Source organism: Oncorhynchus mykiss, chromosome 29 (assembly GCF_057628025.1).
Source record: "Oncorhynchus mykiss isolate SJ-2025 chromosome 29, ASM5762802v1, whole genome shotgun sequence".
NCBI classification, from domain to species: domain Eukaryota; kingdom Metazoa; phylum Chordata; class Actinopteri; order Salmoniformes; family Salmonidae; genus Oncorhynchus; species Oncorhynchus mykiss.
The window spans coordinates 33759835-33779229 of record NC_143050.1 but is presented as its reverse complement, the minus strand read 5'-3'; the positions used below and the strand labels follow the sequence as shown (position 1 = coordinate 33779229).

Here is a 19395-nt window from a genome sequence, read left to right as displayed (position 1 = left end):
TTTTGTCCTGATAGATTTTGGTTGTTTTATAAGGGGCAGCTACACACCAAGGAGGGAGAAGATGAGCAGTGGGCGTATCAGAGGGAGAACCAACCTTGGCTGCCGCCTGGTGTGTCTGTCGGTCGGTCGGTTTGTCTGTCTGTCTGTTTTTGTGTTTGAGGAATTGCTTGTGTTAGAAAATAAAGAGAGTGACTATGGTGGGAGGCTGGCTGCCTCACCCCAGGTCTCTATTTCATCTTGTGAATCTGTGTTAAGATGGGGAACAGATGACTGTAGGGACTTTGTCATCACAGGTTTAGAGTGGCGACCTGTGGTCAGTGGGAATGGACACTAGTTGCCACGGCGCCATTGAAAGCCCTGCTTTGTCACAGGTCAGGAGGCAGTTGGTGTGTCATGGGTAGGATTTTCAACATAATGAATGGAGGACAATCATGCATTCATAGATGTGTTGCTTTGTGTCTTAGATATTAATCAGACACGTAAGTGAGAGCTGATTATTTTAATAACCCCCTTGTGTTTGTTACCAGATTGAATTTAGACTAACTTTGCCTATACAGTAGTACTGCTCTACGTCTTTACTGTGACCCCTCAAAATAATGACTTCCTCCCTCCTTCCCTCATTCCCCTGTCTTGCTCCGTCTAATTTTCTCTTCCACACAGTCACTCTCTCCCTCTTTTTCACTCTTTGTATGGCGTTGCCAGTAGGAACAACGGCATCCCACTTCAAGGCAGCAGTCCAGCTACATCCAACAGTAAGAAAGAGGGAGGGAGGGAGGGAGGGAGGGAGGGAGGGAGGGAGGGAGGGAGGGAGGGAGGGAGGGAGGGAGGGAGGGAGGGAGGGAGGGAAAGTGTCTGCTATTTAAGGGCTGTAGTTGAGGAATGGGGGTTTGAACAGAAGGCTCCTCTCTCAGTTTAAAAGGCATTTTCTCCTCCTCTCTCTTTCTTTCCCACTCTCTCTCTCTCTTTAGCTCTGACTCGGTGCTCAGACTCGGTGACAAGAGCAGTAGGCTGAGCTGTCAGGGCAGAAGAAACAGAGAGAATATTGATTTTTTTTTGGAATAGAAGTGTCATCTGGTTAGAAAACAAGGAGAGAGGTGGCGGAACTGCCTTCAAGGTGGACATCCTTTCATCCCCCTTTGCTGAAAGTGTTGGGTTCCAATGAGGCAATTCGTGTGAGCTGCCAAAGGCTGTGGTGTAGTAGCTCTGAACTGTCTGGTCTGCTAAAGGTAAGAATGAGAGATTGATTGATTTATCTGCATGAAACTGATCTTGGATCTTTGAATGAGTTGCTGCTATTATTTGTATAGTTTGTGACTAATGATTACTGTGTCCTTATTTCGAAATTGCAAATGAGATCTTTTCTATCTTCTTGACAGTTGTGGTTATTGATGACGTGCTCAAACCATGTGAGACTTAAATGTAATGTGTTTAATTGTTCCTGGAGATTAGATTACATTATTTGTTTATTTATTTTTTTGGTTATTAAGGTCAAACCCTTCATATCATACTCAATTAAATTGTCTAATTCATTTTGACGTCTTTAAAGGTAATTGAATAACGTCAAAAAGTACAAGTGTGTGGTGTGAAATGGAAATGTAGAATTTTTTTGCATATCCTACTCCCCCGGGACACTTTCAGAGAGGGGGGGGGGTCATGGCCAGGGATAAGCAGTGGTGTAAAGTACCTAAATAAAAATACTTGAAAGTACTACTTAAGTTTACTATTTATATTTTTGACTAGTTTTACTTTTACTTCACAACATTCCTAAAGAAAATCATGTACTTTTTACTCCATAAATTTTCCATGGTACCCAAAAGTACTCGTTACATTTTAAATGCGTAGCAGGACAGGAAAATGGTCTAATTCACAAGCTTATTAAGAGAACATCCCTGGTCATCGCTACTGCCTCTGATCTGCCTCTAAATAACGGATAAATAAAAAATATAAATAAAAAAATCTGGCGGACTCACTAAACACATGCTTTGTTTGTAAACGATCTCTGAGTGTTGGAACGTGCCCCTGGCTATCCGTAAATTTAAAAAACAAGAACATGGTGCCGTCTGATTTGCTCTTAAGAATCTGACCCTTTTTTTCAATTTTCGCCTAAAATAACATACCCAAATCTAACTGCCTGTAGCTCAGGACCTGAAGCAAGGATATGCATATTCTTGATACCATTTAAAAGAAACAGTTTGAAGTTTGTATAAATGTGAAATTAATGTAGGAGAATATAACACATTACACATTGAAATGCAAGAGAAAGGCCATAATGTATTATTCCAGCCCAGGCGTAATTATGATTTTGGCCACTAGATGGCAGCAGTGTACTTGCAAAGTTTTAGACTGATCCAATGAACCATTGCATATCTGTTCAAAATGTTGTGTCAAGACTGCCCAAATGTGCCTAATTGATTTATTAATATAAGGAATTTGAAATTATGTATATGTTGATACTTAAGTATATTGCATCAATTACATTTACATTTGGTACTTAACTATATTTAAAACCAAATACTTTTGACTTTTACTCAAGTAGGATTTTACTGGGTGACTTTTACTTTTACTTGAGTCATTTTCTATTAAGGTAATTTGACTTTTTCTCAAGTATGACAGCACTGGCGATTAGCCATTATTAATGGAAACCCTGCAGCAATTAGGGTTAGGTGCCTTGCTCAAGGGCAGATCGACAGATTTTTCACCTAGTTGCTTCTGGGATTCAAACTACCAACCTTTAGGCCACTGGTCCAATGCTCCAATTGATAGGCTACCTGCACGTTGTGTATGAAATATGAATAAACAGATGTGGAATAATGAGTTTATCATACAACATTTACTAATTCATTCTATGAAGCCAATGTACTTTGGCAATAAATGGGCAAGAAGCAGAATGAACTCCATAAGTCTTCAGTCCTGTGAAAATATTTATCCAAAAACTGCAGCTTCATTGTTTTCCTTCTGCCGGGCTCTGTTCTTTATTTAGCGTAAGACGGCTCTCATTGCTCGCTAAAGGGCACCGATTATGGTTTATAGGGAATGATATTAACATTCTTTATGCATGCTGCAACTTCTGGGTTTACCCGTTTTAACCAAGGCTGGGTCTATGTGATAGAGATGGAGGATTGGAAGACAGACAGAATGAGGAGAGCATTAGCTGCGTTGACTGACTGATGAGTGATAGAACATGCACACCTTTGATCACCTGGGGACTCATTTAGCAACCGTGCATACATTTCTCACTAAATGCTGTTGTAAGTGGAGATTCTAAGATTTGAGTGTACAACATATTAATAGGATTGATCAAACAGTTGCACACAACATTTAGTATACACGTGTTTTCATTGATAAATCAAAGCCCTACTATATTTGTGCGCTCGTGAACAGGCATTTACAACCCCGCCTGGAAAGCGCCCTCCATTCACCTTTTGTGGTAACAAAAACGTCCTCATTTGCTGTATGATTTGGAGATGTTGGAACAGGGCCGTGACAGTTTTTAAACAAAAGCGATCACATTTTTAGAGGTGTGGGCAGAATGTTTTCATCTTTTGCAGTGACTTTTTCAAACAGGAAATACATGAACCCGCCTGTAGAGAGTCCCAAACACTGGCCACTCACTCTGCAAGATTGATTGTCTCCTTGAACTATTTAAATGTAGACAAAAGGCTACAGCAGTCCACACCTCAATGCCCCCCCACATCTCCTTCACCCAAATCCAAAAAGCTGATGTCCTGAAAGAGCTGCAGAATCTGGATCCCTCCAAATCAGCTGAGCTAGACAATCTGGACCATCTCTTCCTAAAATTATCCGCCGCCATTGTCGCAGCCCCTATTAATAGTCTTTTCAACCTCTCTTTTGTATCGTCTGAGATTCCCAAAGATTGGAAAGCGGCGCGGTCATCCCCCTCTTCAAAGGGGGAGACACTCTAGACCCAAACTGTTACAGACCTACATCCATCCTGCCCTGCCTTTCTAAAGTTTTCGAAAGTCAAGTCAACAAACAGATCACAACCATCTCGAATCCCACTATACCTTCTCCGCTATGCAATCAGGTTTCCGAGCTGGTCACAGTTGCACCTCAGCCACGCTCAAGGTCCTAAACGATATCATAACCACCATCAATAAAAAAACAATACTGTGCAGCCGTCTTCATCGACCTGGCCAAGGCTTTTGACTCTGTCAATCAGATAGAGTTCAGTGTGTCAAATCGGAGGGCCTGTTGTCCGGACCTCTGGCACTCTCTATGGGGGTGCCACAGGGTTCAATTCTCGGGCCGACTCTTTTCTCTGTATATATCAATGATGTCGCTCTTGCTGCGGGTGATTCTTTGATCCACCTCTACGCAGACGACACCATTCTGTATACATCTGGCCCTTCTTAGGACACTGTGTTAACAAACCTCTAAATGAGTTGCAATGCCATGCAACACTCCTTCCGTGGCCTCCAACTGCTCTTAAATGCTAGTAAAACTAAATGCATGCTCTTCCAACGATTGCAGCCCGCACCCGCCCAACTAGCATCCCTACTCTGGACGGTTCTGACTTAGAATATGTGGACAACTATAAATACCTAGGTGTCTGGCAAGACTGTAAACTCTCCTTCCAAACTCATATTAAACATCTCCAATCCAAAATTAAATCTAGAATCGGCTTCCTATTTCACAACAAAGCCTCCTTCACTCATGCTGTCAAACATACCCTTGTAAAACTGACTATCCTGCGGATCCTTGACTTTGGCGAAGTCATTTATTAAATAGCCTCCAACACTCTACTCAGCAAATTGGGCGCAGTCTATCACAGTGCATTCCGTTTTGTCACCAAAGCACCATATACTACCCACCATTGTGACCTGTATGCTCTCGTTGGCTGGCCCTCGCTACATATTCGTCGCCAAACCCAATGACTCCAGGTCATCTTTAAGTCTTTGCTAGGTAAAGCTCAGCCTTATCTCAGCTCTCTGGTCACCATAGCAACACCCACCCGTAGCACGCACTCCAGCAGGCATATTTCACTGGTCATCCCCAAAGCCATCACCTACTTTGGCCGCCTTTCCTTCCAGTTCCCTGCTGTCAATGACTGTAACAAATTGCAAAAATCACTGAAGCTGGAGACTCATCTCCATCACTAACTTCAAGCATCGGCTGTCAGAGCATCTTACCGATCGCTGCAGCTGTACACAGCCCATCTGTAAATAGCCCATCCAACCAGCTATCTGCCTCGTCCCCATATTCGTTTTTTTGCTTTTTCTTCTCTTTTGCACACCAGTATTTCTACTTGCACATCCTCATCTGCACATCTATCACTCCAGTGTTAATTGATAAATTGTAATTACTTCGCCACTATGGCCTATTTATTGCCTTACCTCCTTACTTAATTAGCACACACTGTATACAGATGTTCTATTGTGTTATTGACTGTACGTTTGTTTATCCCATGTGTAACTCTGTGTTGTTTTTGTCGCATTGCTTTGCTTTATCTTGGCCAGGTCGCAGTTGTGAATGAGAACTTGTTCTCAACTGGCCTACGTGGTTAAATAAAGGTGAAATAAAAAATATAAAAAATAAGATCTGAGATTAAATAGGGTCGCGCTACTATCGCACAGCAATTCTGTAGCCCACCCATACTGTCACATGTTTTAAATAGGCTACCAGTCTGTTTACTTTCGAGCATGCTTGTCTATTGAATGAGCAATGGATAAATGGTAGCCTAATAGTTGTTGAGTAGCGCGAATAAACCAGTAATGTCAGAAAAGGAGAGACATATCCTGCGAAAGGCCTGAATAATACAAGTTAAAGAAACATATTAGGCTACATGCTGCTATGGGAACTCCTTACCAACGGCAAATGCATCGGTTTAATCATTAGGCCTATGTTTTAATGTTTTCCTTAGCCTACCATTATTTTAATTCCCATGCATCAAAAACCATACATTTCCCCAAAATAACAATACAATTGAATACAATCTTTGCTGTCTTGTGAATAATTGTCCATCCGTGGGCGACGCAATGATGGTCTAATTTTATATTAGTTGTCCTTTAAGGAGATTATGCAGCATGAGCAGCAGCCTTTGATGCTCTCTTTTCCAGTGTGAGTTGTGAGATGAAAACAGGCACACTGCTTGTCCAGTTATTTCCAAATCCATTTGCTCCGCTTAATTGAAATCCCTCCATGCTGTGTGAGTGGTTGATTTTCATGAACTGCAGCTCCTCTCAGGTTTAAACTCTGTGGTCCTGATGGACACATTAAGGCTGTGTGTACATAATAACTGTTCTCAGCAGTGTTCTAAATAATCTACTAATCACTCCACTAGTTATTAACATAAAACTTTAAATAATAGCCCAGGTGTTTATTTACTAAATCACTGAACACAACAGGCGCTTATTAGAGACAGGCTTCTATTTGAGGTAGGCGTCTATTTTCTTGGCTTAATGCACACAGCTTTTGCTCATTTGCATAGTTAATTGTCTAATTCCAGCATTCACTTCCAGCATTTTAATCAATTTCTTCATTTCCTGCACTAATTTGTCATCGTTTACACACTTTGTCACATTTATTTTGTCTTAGTATGCTTCTATTTAAAAATAATAATAATCCTTGACAGAATAATTGTTATTTTTGACTGTGCATTTTTGGCAGTTCTTACTTTAGCCATTAGAGCAATCGTACTTTTTCTGGGGGTCTGTACTTCCGAAGTTGACTGTTTATGTGCTTGACAGTTAGCTAGCAGTTCTCCTCTGTTAGCAGCCAATAGCAAGCAGTTTCTTGATAAAAACAGATGATTGACATCTTTTTTTTGTCAATACTGAATTATTTAATGTAATAAATCAAACATTAAACCTTGTAAACAATGCATGGTAATTAATGGTAATCTCATAAACAATTCCTTTAGACTTTAGACATTTATTTGAAATAGGCATTTTTTTGCTTAAATGTGTGCCATCACCTGGCTATTAAAGGGGACAGACTGCGTTTAATTTACGTGTTTAATTTAAGTTTTACAGTAGTCAAATAACATAGCTGTTTAGTACATTTCAAAATCCTTGCTGTCAACCTATAACAGAGAGAATGGGGAAATTCCTCTGTTGGGCGGGATGGGTGATGTGGATGGACAGACCTCTGCAAGGGAGACAGCTGGTTTAGTGACCGGCCCCTTGCCTCAGGGTCCGTCCTGCCTTTGGAGAAGGTATTACCCTCTCAGTTTGAACTCCACTCAGTACAGAAGAGAGAATAGGTACAGTATAACTTGACACCTCAAATATGCAGTTTTTGTCTCTGGTTACCATTACTGATCAGCTAGCAGTGTAAATCTGTTACATGAGCTAAACATTTTTGGTGAGCGGTGCTTTAGATTTTTTGTACATATGCAATCATGTCTAGCCTGCTGTATGCTCTCTTTCAAACTATTGTTCAACATGTAGTTTCAGGCGAACACAATTCAGGTGAAAATCGGTATTTTGAATTCATCTGATCCTTCTCTACTGTTTATCTGCCTTAGATTTACCAGAGAACGAAACCAGAACCTTTGATTCACCAGTGACGTGCGGTGATGTTGGTGGCTGAATTGCACTAGCTATTATCAAAGTCAGATTTACACACAAATAAACCTTGATGAAACCCAAGTTCACCATAGAACAGATAGCTCCAACAACCAGAATGACACACACACAATAATATTATGTGAAATATTCTTACACACACACATAATAAATAACGCTCTAACGAAATGTCCATATCAACAATCAAAATGACTGAAAAATGCAATTCAAAACGTCAAAAAGGTGTCTCGTTCAAATTGAACTATAGCTTGATAAATGAAATGCATCAAAGGGATTTAGTCTATTCTCATGTTCATTCAACAGTGGCCTAACCTGCAAATTGCAAAGGAAAATGTATTTAGGTAAATTAAGTCCATTCGTCTGTCCTTCAGGGTGAACCTCTTGCTGACAGCAATGTAGAAGTCACAGCAGAACCATGTCCGTTATTTTATTCTGCATGGACACGGCAGGCCCACGGTCGTGTGGGAGACGCATTCTCAAGGCCTCCTTTGGTTTCATTTTCACAAAAAGTCATACACACACAAACAGTAGCTGGTAGCAGAGTTCTCCCATGCAAAATACAGGCAGCTCCATCCATTAGGGCATTCAGCCGGTCGGAGAGCAGAATCCTCCCGCACGAGTACACCCTCATGCAGTCACACCCTTAGAGAATCGTTGTTGTTAGTCGCAGCCATCTTGTAGAAGCCAAGGCTTGGGCCCACATTGAGTGGCGGGAGAAGCCCCATTACCGTTACGTAAATAAAGCAAAAGTAAATGTCCAAGATGTGCAAAAGTCCTGGTAAAAAGTACTAATTGGTAGAGACGTTTAAGTGGACAGTCCAGTACTCACTGTTCACCCGACAGCTAGCAGTGAGGGAGATGGTGGTTGCCTGTCATGAATAAAGTTGAATCTTCTAGATTTGCTGCCTCTGTCTGGTCTTAACTGTCATTATAGTTGACGTTCCAATCTTCGAACCCTCCAAACGGCGTTTTACATAATTCCAACTTGGAAAATTGTTTGAGGTGCAGGACAGTGTCCATTTGTCTGGTTGTTTTGAGTTCAAGGGATGCAAGTGCAAAATTATGTAGACATGCCCAAATGTGCAGGGCTTTCCCCAAGTCTACCAACACAACATGTTTAGGCAATATGCATGCGCAAAATATGAAATCGACACAATGGAACAAATTAATCTACTTCAAGACACGCAAAGCAGCCTGTGCTGACCCTGTCCATTAACAATGACTGGAGTCAGGAACAGTCAGGAACAGTCAGGAACAGACGCATGCGTCAAAGATTTGAATGGATGGAAATGAAGGCATGAATTGATGCTATTTTAGCACATTTTGGGATTTTGAGCATAAAAACCACCAGAATCATTGAGAAAAAAAAAGATTTTTTTATTATACAGAGTACCATTCAAGGGTTTTTCTTTATTTTTTAAAATTTTCTTAATTGTAGAATAATAGTGAAGACATCAAAACTATGAAACAACACATATACAATTTGTTTAGAAGCCTCTTGGACCTAGACTCAGATCCTCAAAAGGTTCTACAGCTGCACCATCGAGAGCTGGTTTGGCAACAGCTCGGCCTCCGACCGCAAGGCACTACAGAGTGCGAACGGCCCAGTACAAGCTTCCTGCCATCCAGGACCTCTGTACCAGGCAGTGTCAGAGGAAGGCCCTAAAAATTGTCAAAGACTCCAGCCACCCTAGTCATAGACTGTTCTCTCTGCTACCACACTGCAAGCAGTACTGGAGTGCCAAGTCTACATCCAAGAGGCTTCTAAACAGCTTCTACCCCCAAGGCATAAGGCTCCTGAACATCGAATCAAATTAAAATCTATGCATAGTCACTTTAATAGCACAACCTACATATTTCCTCGACTAACCAGTGCCCCCGCACACTGAACCGGTAACCCCCTGTATATAGTCTAAAATTGTTATTTTACTGCTGCTCTAGAATTAATTAATTAAGTAATAATTACTTGTTCCTTTTATTTCTTATTCTTATTTTTTAAATCACTGATTTATTTAGAATTCACCAGAAATGCACCCCCACACATTACAGCACCCCCACACATTACACCTCCTCCATGCTTCTTATTGGAGTCCTTTAGTAGTGGTTTCTTTGCAGCAATTCGACCATGAAGGTCTGATTCACGTGGTCTTCTCTGAACAGTTGATGTTGAGATGTGTCTGTTACTTGAAATCTGTGAAGCATTTATTTGGGCTGCAATTTCTGAGGCTGGTAACGCTAATGAACATATCCTCGGCAGCAAAGGTAACTCTGGGTCTTCCTTTCCAGTGGCGGTCCTCATGAGAGCCAGTTTCATCATAGCCCTTGGTGGTTTTTGCGATTGCATTTGAAGAAACTTTAAAAGTTCTGGAAATTTTCCAGATTGACTGACCTTTATGTCTTAATGTAATGATGGACTGTCGTTTCTCTTTGCTTATTTGAGCTGTTCTTGCCATAATGTGGACTTGGTATTTTACCAAATAGGGCTATATTCTGTATACCAGCCCTACCTTGTCACAAAACAACAAGAAGGAAAGAAATTCCACAAATTAACTTTTAAGAAGGTACACCTGTTAAATGAAACGCATTCCAGGTGACTTAAAACTCGTTTTTCAACCACTCCACAAATGTCTTATTAACAAACTATAGTTTTGGAAGGCGGTTAGGTCATCTACTTTGTGCATGACACAAGTAATTTTTCCAATAATTGTTTACAGACAGATTATTTATAATTTTTTTATCACTTATAATTTTTTTATCACTTATAATTCACTGTTTCACAATTCCAGTGGGTCAGAAGTTTACATACACTAAGTTGACTGTGCCTTCTTAGGGACAGCCCGCTTTTTTAAAAATGTCCTCTGGTCTGATGCAACAAAAATAGAACTGTTTGGCCATAATGACCATCGTTATCGTTAGAGGAAAAAGGGGGGTGCTTGCAAGCTGAAGAACACCATCCCAAGACATCAGTCAGGAAGTTAAAGCTTGGTTGCAAATGGTTCTTCCAAATGGACAATGACCCCAAGCATACTTCCAAAGTTGTGGCAAAATGGCTTACGAACCACAAAGTCAAGGTATTGGAGTGGCCATCACAAAGCCCTGACCTCAGTCCTACAAAAAATGTGTGGGCAGAACTGAAAAAGTGTGTGCCAGCAAGGAGGTCTACAAACCTGACTCAGTTACACCAGCTCTGTCAGGAGGAATGGGCCAAAATTCACCCAACCTTTTGTTGGAAGCTTGTGGAAAGCAATTAGTTAAACAATTTAAAGGCAATGCTACCAAATACTAATTGAATGTATGTACATTTCTGACCCACTGGGAATGTGATGAAAGAAATAAAAGCTGAAATAAGTCATTCTCTCTACTATTATTCTGACATTTCATATTCTTAAAATAAAGTGGTGATCTTAACTGACCTAAAACAGGGAATATTTACTATGATTAAATGTCAGGAATTGTGAAAAACTGAGTTTAAAAGTATTTGGCTAAGGTGTATGTAAACTTCCGACTTCACCTGTATATACAACATTTTTCATCAGCTTTGTTTATTTAGATTATCACAGTGTAAGCACTGCCTACCCTACTTACCCTGACTGCTTGTCACTGTGATCAACATCCTAATGAATAATGTAATGACATCACTGTATGGAAAAACACAAAACATGACCTCACTACTCATATGAACTGATATAACGAGGAGGGATTCATTGATTTTATTTGATAATCTAAAAATACCCATGCAGCCATGTGTGGGGCAGGAGTTATTGCCTACATATGCAGAATCTGTGTCAGGGAGCGCATACAGACTTTGATATCAGGGCTTTGCACTACAAATCTGCTGGGGCATCTAGACGGGGTTGTGGAACGAGTTGCGTGTGGGACTCATGGTGCAGTCGGTTCCATATGGCCAGTGAAAATGTCCAGCTTTTTTATTCACTGTTCTCACTTTCTTGAGGATCTGCCAATGAGGCAGTAGTAAATCTGCTGCCGAGCAAAAAAAAAAAGACACGTTACTAAAACAAAACGCATGAGGCAATGTGCATCCTCATTATTGTCAACTGCAGTTGAGCTTCCATATTATTTTGTCACTTCTTTGTGGGATTATTTTGTGGATATTTGTAAATTGATACAATTCAGAGGTGAAGGTTTTCAATTGCATTGGGTGTGCATTGTGAACATAATGTGACCTCTCAGATCATATAGGAAATATATTGTAACGACCCTGGGTTTATAAGCGAGGAAATCGACTCTGCCGCTTGAGCATGCTTTTGCGGCACAGTCGATAGTGTGCCGGACCTCGGGCTCGAAGGTTGAGGGTTCGAGACCTGCTCCCTGCTGTTTCATTACAATATGACCCTGCAATGCAGGCCATATCTCAAACTCACCTTAGGGTGAGGTAGAGTTAAGTTTTCTACTGCTTATTGGCATCACAATAAAAAAAAGTCCTGACGCTATTTACGCCTCTCGAGACCGTTTTCCATAAGAGGTACACCTTGCCACGCTGCATCCAACATTTCCAATGGATATATGATGTTATGAATTTCAGTGCTAGTACTGAAGACGCTATGGACACCAGATCATACTGCCTTGATTTTCTTTAGATTTTCTTCGTTTCTTTGTGCGATATACAGTCAATTGACTGTGTCTGTGTGTAGGGGGTAGGGATTAGTGACAATGGACTCTCTCAGCTTCCAATGAATCAATTAATAGAGTTAGAGATACAAAAGACTAACCTAAGTTACAGTCTCTACTGGATAATGTGACAGGAATAAAAAGGGAAGGGTCATGATATCTAGATCTCCGGGGACGGTACATTTGAAGTGTTGGCCAACTGTTATTTTGGACAAGCTGAAAGATAAATGTTTCTTCTGCTACAAGGCTGCACATTTGGATTAATTTGCTCAGCAAAATAATATATACAGTCTGAGACAAAGAAAGTCAACAGCAAATTAATAACAAATATTTTCTTACTGTGGGGAATTTGATTATTGCTTGGGGTTATTGCATTCCTGGAAGATGCACTTGCGGCCAAGCTCCCAGTTTTTTTTTAGCTAAAATGGCTTGATACTCGGTAAAGTTAATGATGTCATTGACCTTAACAACAGCCCCAGGAACAGTGGAAGCAAAATAGCCCCATAACATCAAAGGTCCACCACCATACTTTACAGCAGGTCAATCAAAATAAAATAAAATGTTATGTCACATGCGCCAAATACAACAGGGTTAGACCTTACAATGAAATGCTTACTTACAAGCCCTTAACCAGCAATGCAGTTTATTATTTTTTTTAAATTAAATTAAATGAAAAGGGAATAAGAATAAAAAATAAAAGTAACAAATAATTAAAGAGCAGCAGTAAAATAACAATAGCGAGGCTATATACAGGGGGTACCGGTACAGAGTCATTTGAGGTAATATGTACATGTAGGTAGAGTTATTAAAGTGACTATGCATAGATAATAATAGACAGTAGCAGCAGCGTAAAAGAAAGTGGGGGGGGGGGAAATGCAAAGAGTCTGGGTGGCCATGTGATTAGATGTTCAGGAGTCATATGGCTTGGGGGTAGAAGCTGTTTAGAAGCCTCTTGGACCTAGACTTGGCACTCCAGTACCGCTTGCCATGCGGTAGCAGAGAGAACAGTCTATGACTAGGGTGGCTGGAGTCTTTGACAATTTTTAGGGCCTTCCTCTGACACCACCTGGTATAGAGGTCTTGGATGGCAGGAAGCTTGGCCCCAGTGACATACTGGGCTGTATGCACTACCCTCTATAGTGCCTTGCGGTCGGAGTCCAAGCAGTTTCCATGCCAGGCAGTGATGCAAACAGTCAGGATGCTCTCGATGATGCAGCTGTAGAACCGTTTTGAAGATCTGAGGACTCATGCCAAATATTTTCAGTTTTCTGAGGGGGCATAGGCTTTGTCGTGCCCTATTCACAACTGTGGTGTGCTTGGACCATGTTAGTTTGTTGGTTATGTGGACACCAAGGAACTTGAAGCTCTCAACCTGCTCTTGCTCTAATGTTAATGGGGGCCTGTTCGCCCCTCCTTTTCCTGTAGTCCACGATCAGCTCCTTTATCTTGCTCACATTGAGGGAGAGGTTGCTGTCCTGGCACTACACTGACAGGTCTCTGACCTCCTCCCTATAGGCTGTCTCATCGTTGTCAATGATCAGGCCTACCACTGTTGTGCCGTCAGTAAACTTAATGATGGTGTTGGAGTCGTGCTTGGCCACGGAGTTGTGGGTGAACAGGGAGTACAGGAGGGGACTAAGCATGCACCCCTGAGGGGCCCCAGTGTTGAGCATCACCTTGGCAGATGTGTTGTTGCCTCCCCTTACCATCTGGGGGCGGCCCGTCGGGAAGTGCAGGATCCAGTGGCAGTTGGAGGTGTTTAGTCCCAGGGTCCTTAGCTTAGTGATGAGCTTTGTGGGCACAATGGTGTTGAACGCTGAGCTGTAGTCAATGAACAGCATTCAATTCAGTCAATGAACAGGTGTTCAATGAACAGCATTCAGCAGTCAATCAACAGGTGTTCCTTTTGTCCAGGTGGGAAAAGATATGGAGTGCGATTGAGATTGCGTCATCTGTGGATCTGTTGGGGCAGTATGCAAATTGGAGGGTTTCCACAACATGATTGTGTTGATGTGAGCCATGACCAGCCTTTCAAAGCAGTTCCTGGCTACCAATGTGAGCGCTACGGGTTACCTACGCTTTCTTGGGCCCAGGGACTATGGTGGTCACCTTGAAACATTACAGTCTCAGTCAGGAAGAGGTTGAAAATATCAGTGAAGACACTTGGCAGTTGGTCCGCGCATGCTTTGAGTACACATCCTGGTAATCCGTCTGACCCCTCGGCTTTGTGAATGTTGACCTGTTTAAAGGTCTTCCTCACATGGGCTACGGAGAGCGTGGTCACAGTCATCCACAACAGCTGTTGCTCTCATGCATGCTTCAGTGTTGCTTGCCTCGCAGCAAGCATAAAAGGCATTTAGTTCATCTGGTGAGCTCGCATCGCTGGGTAGCTCGCGGCTGGGTTTCCCTTTGTAGTCCGTAATAGTTGTATTCTGCAAGCCCTGCCACATCCGACGAGCGTCGGAGCCAGTGTAGTATGATTCAATCTTAATCCTGTATCAACGCTATGCCTATTTGATGGTTCATCTGAGGTCATACGGGGATTTCTTATAAGCGTCCGGATTAGTGTCCCGCTCCTTGAAAGCGGCAGCTTTAGCTTTTCGCTCGGTGCAGATGTTGCCTGTAATTCATGGCTTCTGGTTGAGATATGTATGTACGGTCACTGTGACAACGTCATCATCAATGTACTTATTGATGAAGCCTGTGACTGAGGTAATATAAAGTTACAAATAAAGTAAAACTAAAACATAATAAAGAGTATGTTTGAATGACACTGAGGGGCAGTGTTTTTACAGCTAATGCCGGTTTGCCTGAGGCTGATGCCATGCAGGTGTTGGTACACATGCATATACACACACACTCATTCAAATACACACATACACAGACTCGCACACATGTAATAGTGCCAGACATGCACTCAAACATATACAGTTGGCATTGCTGTTATGATTTTAGTTGTCCTTGATGTCCTTTGTTTGTTTGTTTTTTGCTTTGTTGTTTGCTGTTTTCTTTTGTCTTTTCCTTTTTTCTCTTGAGTTCATTTTCTTGGTTGTTGGTGCATTGGGGGGTTCTTGGGGCTGGGAAATGGAAATAAATAGATTTTTTAAATCAAATTTTCTTCGGGGGGGGGGGGGGCTGTGGGAGAGGTCTCGGATGGTTGAGGGACAGCTATTGGGGAACTGTGGGGGGGATCTTGGAGGGTTCGGGTCCCCGTTTTTTTGGCCTGATGGGAGATCTGTCAACGTGCCCTTGAGCAGGGCATTGACCCTGGATGCTTCTGTGTGTCGCTCTGAATGGGAGTCTGTTGGATGACTAGTGTGGTGTAGTTGTTGAGCGGCTTCACTGCAAGTATATTGTATGTTTTGGATATTCAATTAAATAATTACAAAAAAATTATAACATATAAAAAAAATGTAAGAAAAAAAATGAAAAAAAGAATAGAAAAAAAAAACGTGAAGGCAAATCTAAAGAAATGCAAATGTTTTCCTTGTTTATCCTCCATAATTAAAGAGGGGTCTGTCTCCCTGGTCGGATGTTAGATAGTTAAACAGTGGGTGCGTTTGAGAGCATAGTTTTTTGATTGTAAAGTATACACATAGTGTACAAAAAATTAGGAACACCTTCCTAATATTGAGTTGCACCACCTTTTGCCCTCAGAACAGACTCAATTTGTGGAGGCATGGACTCTACATGGTGTCAAAAGTATCATGCTTCCCTCAGTTGTCTCAAGTTGGCTGGATGGCCTTTGGGTGGTGGACCATTCTTAATACACACAGGAAACTGTTGAGGGTGAAAAACCCAGATGTGTTGCAGTTCTTGACACACTCAAATCGGTGCGCCTGACACCTAGTACTATACCCCGTTCAAAGGCACTTTCATCTTTTGTCTTGTACATTGACCCTTTGAATGGTACACATACACAATCCATGCCTCAAGGCTTAAAAATCCTTCTTTAACCTGCCTCCTCCCCTTCATCTACACTGATTGAAGTGTATTTAACAGGTGATATTAATAAGGGATCATAGCTTTCACCTGGATTCACCCGGTCAGTCTATGTCATGGAAAGAGCAGGTGTTCCTAATGTTTTGTACATTCAGTGTGTGTTTATCCCATGTTCTATTTATTCTTAAAACATGTGAGCACCGTTATTGAAGTGGTTGTAAATGGTAATATGTAGAGTTGAAGACACCTTAGCCAAATACATTTAAACTCAGTTTTTCACAATTCCTGACATTTAATCCTAGTAAAAATGCTCTGTTTTAGGTCAGTTAGGATCACCACTTTATTTTAAGAATGTGAAATGTCAGAATAATAATAGAGAGAATTATTTATTTCAGCTTTTATTTCCTTCATCACATTCCCAGTGGGTCAGAAGTTTACATACACTCAATACGTTGGGCGAAGTTTGTAGGCCTCCTTGCTCCCACACGCTTTTTCAGTTCTGCAAATACATTTTCTATATGATTGAGGTCAGGGCTTTGTGATGGCCACTCCAATACCTTTACTTTGTTGTCTTTAAGCCATAATGCCACAACTTTGGAAGTATGCTTGGGGACATTGTCCATTTGGAAGACCCATTTGCGACCAAGCTTTAACTTCCTGACTGATGTCTTGAGATGTTATATCCACATAATTTTACTCTCTCATGATGCCATCTATTTTGTGAAGTGCACCAGTCCCTCCTGCAGCAAAGTACCCCCACAACATGATGCTGCCACCCCTGTGCTTCACGTTTGGGATGGTGTTCTTCGGCTTACAAGCCTCCCCCTTTTTCCTTCAAATGTTCTATCTTTGTTTCATCAGACCAGAGGACATTTCTCCAAAATGTATGATCTTTGTCCCCATGTGCAGTTGCAAATCGTAATCTTGGCTCTTTATGGTGGTTTTGGAGCAGTGGCTTCTTCCTTGCTGAGCGGCCTTTCAGGTTATGTCGATATAGGACTCGTTTTGCTGATGTTCTGGGATTGATTTGTACTTTTCACACCAAAGTACATTCATCTCTGGGAGACAGAACGCCTCTCCTTTCTGAGCGTTATGACGACTGTGTCGTCCCATGGTGTTTATACTTGCGTACTATTGTTTGTACAGATGAACGTGGTACCTTCAGGCGTTTGGAAATTGCTCCCAAGGATGAACCAGACTTGTGGAGGTCTACAGTTTTTTTTTCTGAAATCTTGGCTGATTTCTTTTTATTTTCCCATGATGTCAAGCAAAGAGGCACTGAGTTTGAAGGTAAGCCTTGAAATACATCCACAGGTACAACTCCAATTGAATCAAATGATGTCAATTAGCCTGTAAGAAGCTTCTAAAGCCATGACATAATTTTCTGGAATTTTCCAAGCTATTTAAAGGCACAGTCAACTTAGAGTATGTAAACTTCTGACCCACTGGAATTGTGATATAGTGAATTAGAAGTTAAATAATCTGTCTGTAAACAATTGTTGGAAAAATGACTTGTGTCATGCACAAAGTAGATGTCTTAACCGACTTGTGCACAATCAATATATCCACCTTGGTAATATGGATGTATCCTGAGCTGGAATGTAAAGCTAACTGAAGCTAGCTAATTTCAGAAAATCATGTGTCCATCTAGCTATATTCATAGTATACCCCTCTGGACCTGCAGAGAAAGTTCCTCTTACGCTTAAAGACTGCCCCAGTCTGGACATTTGGCTCATCCATCAATGCCTTGGGCTTGGGCTAGACAAAACAGATGTCCCGAATCTAGCGCCAAGATTCCTCGTCCCCGTTTTCCATGTGGGAAAGTTCCCTGACCATGCCAGGACGGGGGAAGAGTAATAAAGCTAAAGTAATTCTGGATTATAGTTGAAAGAAACACAGATTTTTTCTTTCTTTTTTTTTTCTCAACAAATGTCTCCCATTGTGAAACGAGATGTCCTTGATCAACCCCATTCTGAACTGAATTATGTGTCCTTTATCGCGGCTAGGTGTCCCATGTCCAAATGATAAAACTCTTATATTATAGTTTGTTCAAGTTTTTTTTAGTGACTGTGAATATCAGTAACATTTCTGACCAACTCTTGAAGTTAACTTCAAGCCTTCCACTGAGATTATTTCCTAGAAGGTAGAAATGGAATCCATTACATTTTTATATCTGCAAACACTTTCAAACCTAAAACACACATGCACACACATACCGACATACACTCACACATGACATACACTCACACATGACATTCACACACCACTCACTCACACACACACACACACACACACACACACACACACACACACACACACACACACACACACAAATACCTTGAATATTTACTGCTTTGAACATCCTCCCATAATCTCCAAGAGATTAGGACCAAGGACAGGGAAAACCTCTCCGCTGCTCTCGATTTCATACACAAACACACCGAAACCCCACTCGACTAATGAATCAAATCCTTTAATATGAAACCCATGGTTTAATTTTGATGAGACGTGCTGTCAGAAACCAAATAGAAAATATATCTTTGGTTGATTAAAAACCAGTTACTACTTCTTTTATCCTATGACTAGAGACGTGCTGACTCACTCTTCTCCGTAAAGTCTATTGGAGAAACGTCAGAAACAGGTTGCAAGCCTATTTCTCCCAAGCCCTTTTACGACCCAAACCCTGACCCACCTTTATCTAGCCTCCCACCAGATGTGAGACAGAAAATGAAACCCAAGCTGGATTTCGTACCTGTGCTTCAAAAGCAAAGGGGAGGCAGACTGAGGACGTCAATGGGATGAGGGAGAGAGAAAGAGAGATGTTAGATGTTATGGATCCTCCAGTCCTTTGGGAGTTGCAGAAGGCACGATGGTAAAATTGAGGTCATCCCTCATGAACGAGGGAGGAAAAGAAGGAGAGAAATGTCCCCCAGGGAGTAAATTAGTACCTGATGGAAAGCAAGCAGCTAATGGGGACTCCCCCATTTCATTATTACTACCCTTTCCACCATTATCACCCTCACCAGGGAAGAGGTCATCCAACACAGACTCCTAACCCTTTCTAGAAAAGAAACCAAGATAGGTAACACTCCAGCTGTCAGTTGCTAAGCTCTGAGATTTCTGGGTATTTAGGACGTACAAACTAGGAAACTACATATATGTGGGCCACTCATCATCCACCAAGGCTAGTCATCACGAGTCTCAGATGAAAGAATATCCCTGTTACCAGGGAGTAATAGGGGTCATTGTAATCACACTCCCATAATAGATAAACTGC

At 41.5% G+C, this 19395-nt stretch overlaps 1 protein-coding gene across 3 annotated transcripts in view; it reads left to right on the top strand.

The window, feature by feature from the left end:
- Window positions 1-680: 680 nt before the first annotated feature.
- The window catches only part of LOC110509691 (tenascin), a 59324-nt gene continuing 40609 nt past the window's right edge, over window positions 681-19395 (top strand). For 2 of the 3 annotated variants that reach the window (XM_090227066.1, XM_036967369.2), the window contains exons 1-2: window positions 681-752; window positions 969-1226. The gene's annotated coding sequence lies outside the window, so the exon portion shown is untranslated. Of the gene's footprint in view, window positions 753-834; window positions 1227-19395 lie in introns of those variants that run through there. The other variant, XM_036967371.2, reaches the window with a different exon arrangement.